A 14,168-nucleotide genomic window follows, 5' to 3' on the forward strand; every position below is an offset into this window, starting at 1 on the left:
AGCACTAGCAGATCACTGGAATATAATTGGCACATCACTGGCACATCACAAGCAGATCATTATACAATCACGAGCATATTACTGACACATCACTGGAAGATCACTAGCACATCACTCGCACATAATTTACCCATCACAGACACATTGCTGACATATCACTGGGATGTCACTGGACAATCGCTGGCACATCACTGGCACATCATAGACATCACAGGCGCACGTATCTCTGTCGCCCCCTACTGCCCACGTGGTGGTGAATGTACAATGTCACTTGACAGCGTCACTATTGACAGTGTAACTATGCACAGGCTGACTTCAGTGTGCCACTATTCACAGTGTAACTATTAACAAGGTCACTATATATTCTTAGCTCTTTCTGTAAAGTCACGTTGAAGGGAAACAATAAAATAATAAAATATATATAAAACAATTAAAATTCTCACGACCTTTCGACCGTTTGCGTTATGGTCGAAACGTCGTGAGAATTTTTTTATTGTTTTATATATATTTTATTATTTTATTGTTTCCCTTCAACGTGATTTTACCGAAAGAGCTAAGAATATGAATTACTGCAATCACGAAAGCTTTAAATCAAAAGGTCACTACAGTGACAGTGCCTATTATCAGAGTTGTCTTTTTTGTTTGCATTTTGACTACTTGTGTTGTGGTTATTGCAAACATGATGCCTTGTATAAAGGTGTCAGTTTTTTGTGCCAGATAAAAATGGTAAAAACCTATTACTATCACTACAGTGTGTCACTTTTCGCGTCGCTATTCACAGCGTAAGTATTTATATTTTGTCCATAGTGTCACCTGAGCGTGCCACCATTCACGATGGCACTAACCACAAGTGTGACTATTAACATTGGCAATAGTGTCAACATCACCGTGTCACTTGTTCACAACGCCATTCGCAACGTAACCAGCTGCAGTATCACGCGTGTCATTGTTCACAACACTGTGCCACTGCTGAAGAGAAACATTTGAACAATGGGTTCGCACCATTTAATCGTGTTTTTTTAATGCCATGCGATGTGCTTCTACGTTAGAGCGAGCGACTTCTAATTGGAGGGTTGCGAGTTCAAGTCCTGGTTGTTGTTGTTGTTGGTTAACTCAAGGCCCTCCATGGTCGATGAGATTGAGTTTCCACGAACGAGTGGTCAGCAGTTGTCGACTTACCCACGGACTCCACAACATTTCACAAATCTGGCTGTCCGCCTGATGAAGCTAGCTGTAATTACTGGAAAAACGTCGTACTCAGATTATAAACGTTGTGGCTTGGCTCTCTTAACACATCAGTGTTCCTGTACTATTTGGTTATTTCGGTAAAGTCACGTAGGTATGAAATAAAACAAATTAAATCACGACGTTTCGGGCGTAATTGTTCCTTGCTGTGGTTGTCCCACCTGATGACGGACGCTTCTGTTGCGCCCGAAACGTCGTCATTTAATGTATTTTATTTTATACCTACGGTGACTTTACCGAAAGAACCAAAATGTATTGACCCCTGCAGTCACGAAAACTTCAAATCAAGATTGTTGCTGTACTAGCAACGAATTGGCACGTTCTGTTTACGTGACAAACCTTACTAATTGGCTGTGTCGAGGTGGTAGCGGATTTAACCGCCCAAAAAAAACCCTCTTTAATGAGAGATAAGCAGTCAAATGCCTCGACGCGTATTTGAGCAAGGACGTCGTGTTTGTGACCTCATCCATGACCTCGCCGTCGACTCGGCGTGCGCTTTGTGCACCACTTCAACTGCAGTAGCAATCATCATTGGCACCTCCTTTGCCAGTAGCAAAATATGATAATTGTTCTTTTTACCCTTTTATCTGGCAACAAAACTGACACTGACACCTTGCAGTAGCAATGTTCATACATGCGGTGGCACTGCGAGCGAGGCGAGACGCGCCCTACCTTGCAAGGCAAGGGCCGTTCATCACGCGTAACAGCAAATAACAATAAAAGCAGCAAATGTCTTCCACAGGCCTGAGTAGCCTTCTTACACCAATGAATACTTCCACAGCCATTTGTTTTGAAGCCGGCTTACTACTCCTGGACCGATCTGCAATTGATTTTGGGTTTGGCTACGTGGTAGTTTTATGGTACAATTATTGTCATTAAACCGATAACAGCATGGCTGTCTGGGGCAGGCCAGGCCCAATCCTTGGCACTTGTTATTTCGTTTGAGCTGAAGGGACAATGGTAAAAAATATATAAACTTGTTAACGAACATTAAGTTAATATTTAATTATATCAAATCAAAGGATTATTATGAACCTTTCTGCTCACGGTCATCGGTGATACATGGAGATCCATTTATAGACACCCCACTCCATACTATGTAGGATTTGAAGCGAAAACTTTCGTTTTATACCGAAGCCTCTACCCGTCTCGCACCAATCTCAATGCACTCCTTAAATCTACCAACAGTCTCCCCTGTGAGATTCAGAGCCGTCTCCGTCACAACACTCAATCATCTGTTGAGAATAAAGTAAATGGAGTCATGATAAACCAGTGTGGTATCTATAAATGGATCACCCCCTGTTCCATTTATATGTACACTATTAAACTAAACTATATTTTATATTTTACCAGGCAAGGCCCACTGAGCTATGTAGGTCCTTTTTAGAAGCGACCTGGCCACAAATGATAGCTCAACAAAGTGGCTTATCATGTAGACATTGATTGGAGCCAAATACTCTAAACGCGTGTTTCTAAATGTGGAGGGTCTATGATAACGCAAAGACTTGGAGAATAATCCATGCGACCACGGGGAGAGAGACATGCAAACTCCAAATATACAGGTGTCAGAGTCGGGATCGAACCCACGGCCTCCTGTAAACCAGACGAGGTAATTAACATCTCGTCACCGTGGCGCATTTGAGAAACACGACCGACTTGGACCAGATTTGAATTCTTGACACTCATAAGTTGATCATAGCCTGTTGGTGGACAACTGCCGTTGTGCGGTGTCTGAATGCGATAGAAAGCCAACATTTTTCATCAGCTGGCCAAACATCCCAATAATATTCGACCATCCTGAAAACAAATATTTTAAGACTCAAGTGAGGCTTCCGTGGGTGACTCAGTGGCAGTATAATTAGTAGGTTAAACATACCGATTAAATGCATCGTTTTGACGGTCAAAAACAGTTTGTGGGTTTGGACAGGGCATTTAGCTAGAAGGGTTGAGAGTGAAACGCGTCCCCAGAGGATGTCAGCTGTCGAGATGGAGCGATTAAATCAGCTTGCGTGCAGGCGCTAGTTGGATTATTACATCGCAGGCTCATGAGAGATAGCCGTGGCTTGGGAAGGCTCTTATCTAGCAGCGGACTGATCATCGCTGATAACGATGATGATAACGCATAGCACAATGTTCTTAAATTGCTGCAATGAGTGTTCTTAAATTGCTGCGATGAACACAACCACACGCAGCACATGCATGGGCCACCCTATACCCACGAGAGATATAGCAGCGACCTGGGCGACCGTCAGCCACGGTGGAGACACACGTGGTGGGCTGGCGAAAAAACAACCAAGCGAGATACGAAACGAAGCCAAACGCAAATTCCATCTTCACCTGAATTCCATTGGTCACGGCGGGGGCAGCCATTGTGCTGCCTTGTCTAGCCACAGTGCGGCTGCCATCTCCACCCCTGGACCAATGCCCCCACCAGTCTGACCCCTGTCCCCCCCCACCCCACCAACACGTCCCCTCCTCGCACAAAGGTTACGTTGGGATGAGAGGCTCCGGCACTGGCACGCTCAGCCTTCCCACGCCACCACGATGCCCCCCTCAATCCCTGGAGCTTAACCCGGCCACCCCCCTCCCACCAACTTCACCCCTCCCCACCATCACCCCCCCCCCCTCCGCCCCCCACCGCCCGTCCCATCCTTTACCCCCGTGCCTCCTTTTTCTCAACGGCCTTGACAATATTCGCCACCTCCTTGCATAATACAGACGGCGCGCACACACACAGCCACACACACACGGGCGTGTGTGTGTGGCTGTGTGTGTGCATGAATAATAGACGGACGCATTGCTCGAGTATGCATTCTGCAATGGGGAGGTGCCACCACCAGCAAAACGACCGTCGGGTGCATAACTCTCTGTCGCCGAATTGGCGAGCGTGTGAATGGCAAACGTTTGAGAATCAGTGGCTCCCAAACCTTGGTTCCGTGGACCAGTGGTGGTCCCCGCAAAGACCACGCGTGAATGGTGGTCCCCGCGGAACTGTCAGAGATGCAACGGTTGGATGTGTTTCCTGCTCCTCTGCCACAATTAAACCATATTTATGAATGCCAATTGCACACCTAAATAGGTTAGTCAATGAAACATCAAGGTGATTCATCTTCTTTGGTTCTTTCGGTAAAGTCACGTAGAATGAGAATAAAATAATAAATTGATAAAATAAAATAACACAATTTATTATTTTATTCTCATTCTACGTGACTTTACCGAAAGAACCAAAGAAGATGAATCATTGCAGTCACGAAAGCTTTAAATCGAAAATCAAGGTGATTGTTTTGTTGGATTTTTTTTATTACTGTGCAGCGCTTACTCTATAGTAGTTTTCGGTTATGAAAAGAATATATATGTTATTCGTGCGTGGTGATCGGTGAAAATAATTTGAGGGTTGATGGTGCTTCCGCGGCAATTAGAATACTTGGGGACTGCTGTTTTAGATGTTCACCATGTCAGAAAATATTAACTGAACTATGTTTTATTTTATTCTACCAGGTAAGGCCCGGCTGAGCTATATGGCTGGCCACAACTGATAGCTCAACGAAGTGCCTTATCACGTGGAAATGTGCATCAGCCAAATACTTTAAACATATGGAAAACCATTCAAATATATACACGTGTTATTTTAATTGTCAATTTTAAATGACAGATGGTACTTTGTTTGCATATTTTTAAAATATGTTTTTACTAGATAGGGCACGTTCAGGGACAACATTTACAATGGAGTGGAGACCGAGAGGAGGTAGGCAGAGCAGAGGAACGCTCTTCCTTCCGATATTCGGAATCCACCGGAGGTACGCACTTTTAAATCTCGATTGACAAACTCATCTCTTTAGAGCTTCTTTTTCATGTTTAGCTTATTGAACTTTCCCCCGCACCTCCGAAAAGCGTGGTTGGCTACGCACGGTACAAAAGAAGTTCAACATACACACGGCGGAGAGGAACGGCAGCAGCGAGATGACATCGCAGAGTTCGGAGGCCACGACTGGTCAGGAGAAACTAAGGAAAGGAGAATGATGGGTAGTGTCTACTCATTTATTGTGTTACAAAATGAAACTAAAACTACACTTTTTTTACCAGGTAAGCCCCACTGAGCTTTATAGATCTCTTTCGGATGCGACCTGGCCACAAATGATAACTCAATGAAGTGGTTTATCATCACGCGAACATTAAATAGCAGCCAAATACCCTAAACGCATGATGTTGATTCTAAATGTTGGAGGGAAAACCCGGAGGACCCAGAGAAAAATCCACGAGACCACAGGGAGAACATGCAAATTCCAAATATTCCGGCATCATGGTCAGGATCGAACCTACGACCTCCTATATACCAGCAGAGGTAGTTAACATCTCGCCACCGTGGCGCCCACTCATAACCTGCTGTTGCTCATAAGTACGATTTTCAAATGCAACTGTAAATGTTCCCATGGCTTTCCATTCTAGTTGTGCACATGTATTCGTCTGAAAGCAGACGTGAAGAGAGAACCAAAACTTTACCGCATTTTGTCAATGACACTTCTCTTTCATCCTATTTGGCAATTTGGGAGTGACCTCATCCCCAATCGCCACCTCACCTGAATGTCCAATTGATTTCCAAGCTACGTGATTGCATTTCATTTATATATATGGACTGTACTGTGTTTGTTTTTGGTATCATATATGTTAGTTTCGTCTTAATTTAAGGTTTGCTATCGTTTAAATACCTTTTGCACGTGCAAAAATTCGATTTAAAATGTTCAAATCGATTGAACTTTGCCGTGTGTATCCTTATTCACTTTATACCACCCTTGTTGAATGTCAACTCTGCCCTTCAACGTATTGCATTTTAGAATCTGCACGTTTGCCACGGTTATGTTTGCCGTTGATGATGCTCGACGCGGTATTGTAACTTGTCCCGCTCAAAGCTGTTTGCTGCTGCTGCGATGAACACTCCTGAGAAAATCGCGTCCACCGCGGAGCGATGAAATCATCTCGTGTGCCGGGTGGATTGTTACATCGCTGGACCGTGAGAGATGGCCATGGCATAATGGAGACCCGCATCCAGCAGTGGATTGATCATGGCTGATGATGATAAGTAAAGCAATATCTATATTCGTGGGTTGCATCTGTCGCCTGTAAGGCAATCGCACGGGGAACGTTATAACATCACAAAGCACAGCAGACATCTTTCCACAGAGTTCCATTTTAATGGTCGTTTCATATTTACAGTTGATATCTATACGAGTGAGTGACATGCATAGCAAGCCGGGAATTCTGTGTATATCAAGTTATGCACAATGACCCAGACATATTCATACATTTCATTCATTTATCTCAGAACACCTCATTGAGTCTCATGGCTCTTCATCAGGAGAGTCCTGCATTGGCACCATTGACCAGTTCGTTGAAGATAAGTTTTAAATAAGGGCAACTAAAGATATGTCCATGATGCTTAGGATTATTTGCTCATGCTCTTGGCTCAGAGAACCGGACTAAGTCACTTTTAGGATTGTTAGGGTTCATCGTTCATGCTTATAACTGGCAGAGCCAGACTAAGATAAATGTAGGGTTCTTAAGATTCAGTGTTAATGGGTGAAGCTCATAGAACCAGACTCACGAAGACAACTTAGAGAGCAATACGTGGTGTATGTTTTCAGGTTGTGAGAGCAAAAGAGTGTCAAGAAGTCTTAAACGCGTGTTTAGACAGTGATGAATATCCATATTGTAGTGTACGCATGCACATAGCAAAAACACAATTACACGCCATATTTGCATTATTGAGACTACGCGCCTGCAAAACTAACTTTAACCACTCTCTCGAGTAACTTTTTTTTTAAAGCGTATAATATTAAAATGCACCAGCACACATGATTTAACAACAATCAGATTTTTTTTAATGAAAGGCGGTGTCTCGTCAGTCGACCAGGCCTCATTAATTCAGAGGGGCCATCTACAAAAGTGTGAGCGTGAATTCTAGAGAGTCCGAAAATGTCATCACAAGCTCGGGTACAATGGGCGCCTCCGAGATGACCAATGGTCAGTTGGCTTTTATTGGAATTCATGAGACCCAAAAGCATGCATGTGTGCGTGCATGCACAACTGATTTGTTTTAAACGTTAATATGCTACATTTTAAGTAACGTTTCTTATAAGTTTCCCAATAAAAAAAGTACACTCTTCTCAGGGCATTCAGAATATCATCTGGAGATTATTATCATGGGTTTTTTTCACCACAAAAATCTGGAGATTCGAATATCAACCCGATTGTTCTGGTGGTCCGTCATCGTAAAACCATGGATCTGCATGGCCCAATAATCTCACGTGACCTGTCATGGAACGGCTGGATTACTAATCCGTTGCAGGAGCCACTTCATTCCTCCCCTTAGCATCTCAGGAAGCCACTGAGCGGATCGCCAAACTAGATGTCCCATTGTTAGCTTCTCCCGTCATACGAAAGAAGAAGACTAATCTGTCTCAGGAGGCATCGACGAAGTTGGGGTTTTCTTTACCGTGCCAAAGCCTTTGTCATTAACCCCCAACAACGATTACACATCTTCTTGGTTCTTTCGGTAAAGTCACGTAGAATGAGAATAAAACGATTACACAATCTACGGAGCAGAGTTGTGACTGCTGCTATACCAGGGGTTGGCATTCAAAATTACAAAAATAGATTTAAAAATTTGTAAAACTCGGTACAAAACTCAATATTTCAAGAGCTGCAATGCACGGTGAATACATCACATACACACACATATATTCGTTACGAAAAAGTCCGTCAAAGATCCGCGTGTGGCTCCGAAGCCGCAGGCTTTCCGACCCCCTTGTGCTATACAAAGCACAAATTCGGATGCGGTTGGAACCTCTGTTGCCATATCTGGGGCGGGGCACCCAGCTCCTACCTCACTGCAGTTTATAGATTCCAACGTAAAGCGGCAGTCAGGGTGATTGATGATCCAGCACTCACCGATTCACTGCAGTCACTCTGTGCCACCGTCTCGATTCTGAAAATTCCCTCCCATCGTCGTCTCTTTTCCCAAGTTCGCATAATGACCGTGCTCGATTCAAGAAACATGTTCAATGCGTCGTATCTATTGCACATTTGATTGAGTGCTGTTTGTTGCCCGCCGCTTGATGTTGCACGGGGCGTTTGGGGCAAAAGCTGTGCTCAGCAACTGCGTTAATATAAAAAAAAAGATTCGGCCTCATTGATTCACGGTGTTCATCCACAAAGTGTGAGCGTGACAATTCGGGAGAGCCAGAAAATGTCATCACCAGAGCGGAGACAACGGGCCCCTTCGAGATGACCAAGAGTCAGCTGGGTTTGTGTTGCAACCAACGTATTACATTCCTGTGAATACGTAAAAAAAACAAATACACATTTTCTAATTTACAATAAAAAAAATTCTTCTGACTTTTTTCGCCCAGAAAGCTTGAATCTCAATACATTTTTGTGCAGTACACCAGCCAGATCTCACCACACCCCCCCCCCCCCCCCAAATTAAATAAAATGAGGCGACTCGTCAAAGAGATGAGGCCTCATTAATGCAGCAAGGGGTGAGGTCCTTCCACAGGCCGCGAGCGTGACAATAGGGCAGAGCCAGAAAATGTCATCACGAGTGTGGAGACAATGCCCCCTCCGAGATGACCAATGGTCAAGGCGCAGACACTGCCGGCAGCAAGCGGGAACGGCGACAAAGCGGGCATTGATACCTGCGAGGGCGGCCCGCGTGAGGGATCAGCATGGGTCAGGAGTGCACCGCGCGGGTTACGGGGCGGCTGCGTCTCCCGCATTGTGCCGGTCGGGGGGGTGGGTGGGGGGGGGGAAGCCCTGGCGCTCACACAGTCTCTTGCTTATTAATGTCGGGGGTGCTGTACGTGGTGTGGATGGTGCAGTGTGTGTGGGGGGGGGGGGGGGGGGAGGGAAATGTGAGGGGCTGACATTGGATCTCTGAAAAGTGTGGACTTCAGAGGTGGACTTGAGTGGGATTCAAGATCACGGATAGTGCTGGACTGGACTGGGACTACGTATGAGTGCAATCAGAATAAAGATTTACATTTATACTGGAGGAATCCGCTGAGCTATAAAGCTCCTTTTACACAGATGTCCAGTAGTTTCACAGATGTCCGGCAATGTCTGTGATTACATCGCCCAGAATGTCACTGGTGGAAAGCTAAGGATGTGTTGAACCTGGATAGCCCTTGGATTGGCCAACAGCGCGCTCACATCAGGCGTTGTGGGGCGGTAGAAGGCGGCGCAGGAAAATATTTTTCTGTTTCGTATTACTCCTTCACCGACCCACACAGACCAGCGTGGTGAAATATGGTCAAATGAATCCCTCAGTGCCTGCACAGCACGAGGAGGCCCTCCTCCGGCAGTGGATTCACAAACGAGCTGTGTACATGTGCAGACGTGTAATAGGGTGGAGCGGTGGTGCAGTGATTAGCGCAGTGCGTTATCATGAATGTGGCATCGTGAATTAATTTTCCGGTCACGGCTAACATCAGTGGCCAGTGACATTTGGACCGATTGAAAACTCGATTCTCCAGAAATGCTTTTTGTCTTTAGTTTGTTCGTCCTTCCCCGTACCTCCGATTAGCACGGTTGGCTGCGTACAGTGTAAAAGAAGTTTAACATGCATACAACCCATACTGACTAGCGTGGTGAAGTATGGTCAAACAACCTCATCATGACCGAAATGGCATAGGAGAGGCCTTCTCACACAACAGTGGATTGACAAAGGGCTGAAAAGTATTCAAATGTATTTCACTGCCCGTAATAATCTTCATCACGTGACAATACAGGCATTCATGATGATGCACGATTAATAGTGAAACGCTGGCAATGAATTAACTACCGTAATTAGTGTTCAGTCGGTGATACGAAATAAGAACAAAATGCCTCACATTCGGTTAAAAAAAATTGTTGGGCTTAAGAAGCAGAGAAACTACGGACCAACACTTGCTATTCTAAAAAAAAAAGCATAACAATAAACCAAATCTATAGAGTGACACTTGCCATTATAATGAATTATAATGGCAAGCGTCAGTCCAAAGTTGTCACTCCTTCTGGTGGGCAGCCTCCTACTGGGTTTGGCACTCGATGAATTACAATTTATTTGGCACTCTCCCCCTCTCGGCATGATGAAGACCCCAGACACACGGCTTCCACCCCCCCCACCCCCCCTCCTACTGCTCTCGCCCTCCCATCTCTCACTCTCTCTTGCCCGCCCTTGCCCGCCTAAACGTGGCATTATTAATGGTCCCTCCGTGTCCACCACGCACTCTGCCAAGTTTTAGCCGGCGACGTTTTTTTCTCTCTCTCTTTCTTTCTTTACCCCCCCCCCGCCCTTTTTCGCAGCGACAACGAAAACATTTGACCCGCCTCTCAAACAACCCTTTGTGGAGACAGCTTCACCCCGTCTCTGGCAGCCACCACCCCCGGCCCTCCCTCCCCCCCCCTCAATAGCCACTCCCCTACCCCCCTCCACCTCCTCAACCAATTCACCAGAGCCACCGGGAACTCTCTGGCCACGAAGCTTGCATTTCCCCACCCGGCTCTCTCTATATACCCACCCCCCCCCACACACACACACGTCGCTCGCCCGGTGTCTGGAGGAGCCGTCACCGCCCGTGAGAGTCCGCGTGGCCAGACGGGATTGTTCTAGAGCGCCCCTTGTCGTCCAATTTTCTTTATAAGAATACTTGCATTTATATCACGGCGTCATTCACGCCAACAGCGTCCCGCAACGCTGTACAATAATTGTGAATATAAGAACCAAATCCCCATATGCGCGGATGGCTACGTATGGCGTGAAAGAATCCCGACACGCACACGTGTGCTCTTTTGGTGATCGGGCTTTTGTTAGCGTGGCACCACAACTATGGAACGCCTTGCCACATGAAATCAGGCAATGAAAGTCTGTAGATATATTGTAAACCCATCTCTTTAAAAGTGCCCTCTACCTCTTCAGTTTGGTCGGTCGCCTCTCGTTCCGTTTTTTTGTTTCACTGCTTTTCACGCATTGCGCATTGGGATCCTAGGATGGAATGCCAAATTATACATTTGAGTTATTATTATTATTACTACCAAGCAAAGTAAAAAAAGATTAATGAACAAAAAAAGATTAATGAACAAAAAAAGATATGGCACGAAAATTTAAATACCAACAAATACCTTATCAACCTGGTTTGACCACGTTTGGCTGGAACCCGGATTCGAACCCTGGCTATCTCAGCTGTGCCGGCTCAAATTTCCACCACTCGGCATGCACGCTAATACGTGTATATGTAATCCAGCAGTGGATTGACCGTGGCTGATGATTATTATGATCTCCGATTAACACGGTTGGCTACCTACGGTGCGAAAGAAGTTCAAGATAAAGACATTATCATCATGTACGAATAAAGTAATGTGCTTCAACTGAGTACAATTTCAGAGAACTGCTACCCACCAGTGTTCATCCAGAAGATGTCTCACCGAGGCCCATGGCTTTTTTTTCTGGAGGGCCTTGCATCGAGATCCACGGCCAATTTGTTCAAATCGGTGACTGTACCGCGTGTTGTTCGGCACGATGTCCGACGTTTCGCTCCACGTCCCTGCTGAGAGCTTATTCGGGAACGTGTTCACGTTGCGACCAACATACCGAACAACACGCGCTATATAAAAAAAAAACGTAGAGATAATGACTGCTTTCCTTCTACGCGGGGAAGAAACTCCGGGATACCACTCAAAGGTTCCGCACAGCCAGGCTCACGAACCCACTCGCGGCACGGCCTTGTGCTGCTTGACCTCGCGGAAGGTGCGGGATTTCTCTCATACAAAATGGGTTTATTGCAGGGATGAGGGATCTGTGTGCGTGCGCGAAAGCGTGCCACCGAGCCGCGTTTGACTCTCTGCCAGCAGGGCTCTTGCATTGCATTCGGTTCACGAGCGCGTCGCTCCACGTGGGAGACAACCTTGCCTCCAAAGGGTCTGGACCGCAAGAAGCCCGAAAAGAGGCCACCGCGCGCTTCGACCGACGGCAGCTGCGGCTTCTGCTGGGACGAACGGCGTGTGCAGTGCCCTCGCGTGTATCACGAGCAGAGTCGATCCTTTGACGCGAGGGACAAGCAAAAACTTGACGTAGACGGGGGAGAGGATCGATGCTCCTCCAGGTGGTGTGACGAGGAGGCGTGGGGGTTTCACTTTGACGCCGAACAATCACCATTGCTGTACAGAGCAACGCATTTCGTCCGAATTCTCAATCCTGTTGTCGTAATCTCGGGTGGGGCGACACAGCGCCTACCTTCTTCCGATATTAGAAAGCCGCTGGAACTTTTAAATCTAGATTTTAAAAACTTAATTTCTTCAGAACTGCTCATGAAGGTCAAAGCGAGTTTCTGTTCAAGTGAGCATTAATGTGGTGCTCATCTCAGATTAACAGGCCTGAGCCATTCGTGGAAAATCCACATTTCTAAGGCAGAGGCGATTCTATTCACAGGACAACCACTGTTGACTTCCCCCACATTTGATTGATGTCCTGCCTTCGCACCTCCGATTAGCACGTTTGGCTACGTCAGTTGCAAAAGAAGTTAAATATACATACACACAACACGTTCCTTGAATTTAGCACGGTTAAGGCAAAGATCCCCCGTGTAGCTTTAACAGACTGTTGGGGCAAGTGCTGTTAGCGAGCACCTATGAAGGTCGGCACGGCACACGAGGAGGTAGGTGGCCAGCACCTATTTTGTCTCCCTAGTGGCGGTGTTTATACACCGCTCAACGTACTCATTTGAGGCTGAGTTGACCTAGGTGAGGCCCAGGACCGGTTCAGATAATAATCGTCACTTGTGTTGGCCGTGAGCAGGATTCGAACTCGGGACGTCGGGTTCGTAGCGCAGCGCGCGAACCGCTACACCACCGCTTCTCACACACGTACTCGCAAAGACAAATATTCCCCGTATAGCGTCAACAGACTGTTTGGGCAAGTGCTGTTAGCGAGTACCTATGAAGGCACACGAGGGGGTGGGTGGCCAGCACCACACCCGGCTTCACTGACCCACAGGCACAGACACAGACACGCGCAGACGCAGACACACAGGCGCATTGACCCACGGACACGCACAGGCACAGACAGACACACGGGCAGACATATAGTGTGGCTTGCCCGCCCTTCGTGACAACCTCCTGTCTTGTGGGCCGTGGGAAAGCTCCACCCACAGAGTTCACATCCACCACCCCCCTTCCCTCCCTTCATCCCCCCTCTCCCGCTAACCCCTATCCCTCCCCACACCCCGTCCCAGCCTCCACCACCCCCTCCATCTCTCTATCTCTCTCTCCTCCAAGTCCCCCATGGTGCGTAATTAGTGAGCGGGCGAGAGAGAGAGGGGAATATGGAGTGAGCATTCATTGGTGTTGGCGTCAGATTTGTTAATCTCTGAGGACAAAGCCACGGTCTTATGCAATACCCTTCCACATCCACGGCATTCCACGTCCCCCGCCATGACCCCCCCCCACCTACCCTCTGCATACAAACATCACAACGAGATGGCTCTCCATCACCGCCACTGCCACCACCATCAACCGCCGCCATCAGCAAGAACAACATCAACATTGCCAAGGACAACCAGAACAATTATTGCGACCATTATGGGCGCCACAGAATGGCGTTGATCGTCATCATCATCAGCAGCAGTGGCCGGTATCAGCAGTAGCTCCATTATAAGAATTAAACACCACAGAGATCAACATTGCCGGCAACGACGGAAGCATCATTATGATGCTGATGATCATCATCACCAGCAGCGCCACCACCAACATCACTGTCACCAGCACCGACAGCCAAATAATGATGACACTTTATCATCAGCAGCAGCAACAACAACACCACATTGGAACACCGGGAACATCACTGGGTTTCAGAGGCTAAGCAGGGTTAAACCTGGCTATTAAATGTCGTACAA

This window comes from Petromyzon marinus, chromosome 40 (assembly GCF_048934315.1).
Source record: "Petromyzon marinus isolate PM22_M1 ecotype Great Lakes invasive population chromosome 40, UKy_Petmar_22M1.pri1.0, whole genome shotgun sequence".
NCBI classification, from domain to species: domain Eukaryota; kingdom Metazoa; phylum Chordata; class Hyperoartia; order Petromyzontiformes; family Petromyzontidae; genus Petromyzon; species Petromyzon marinus.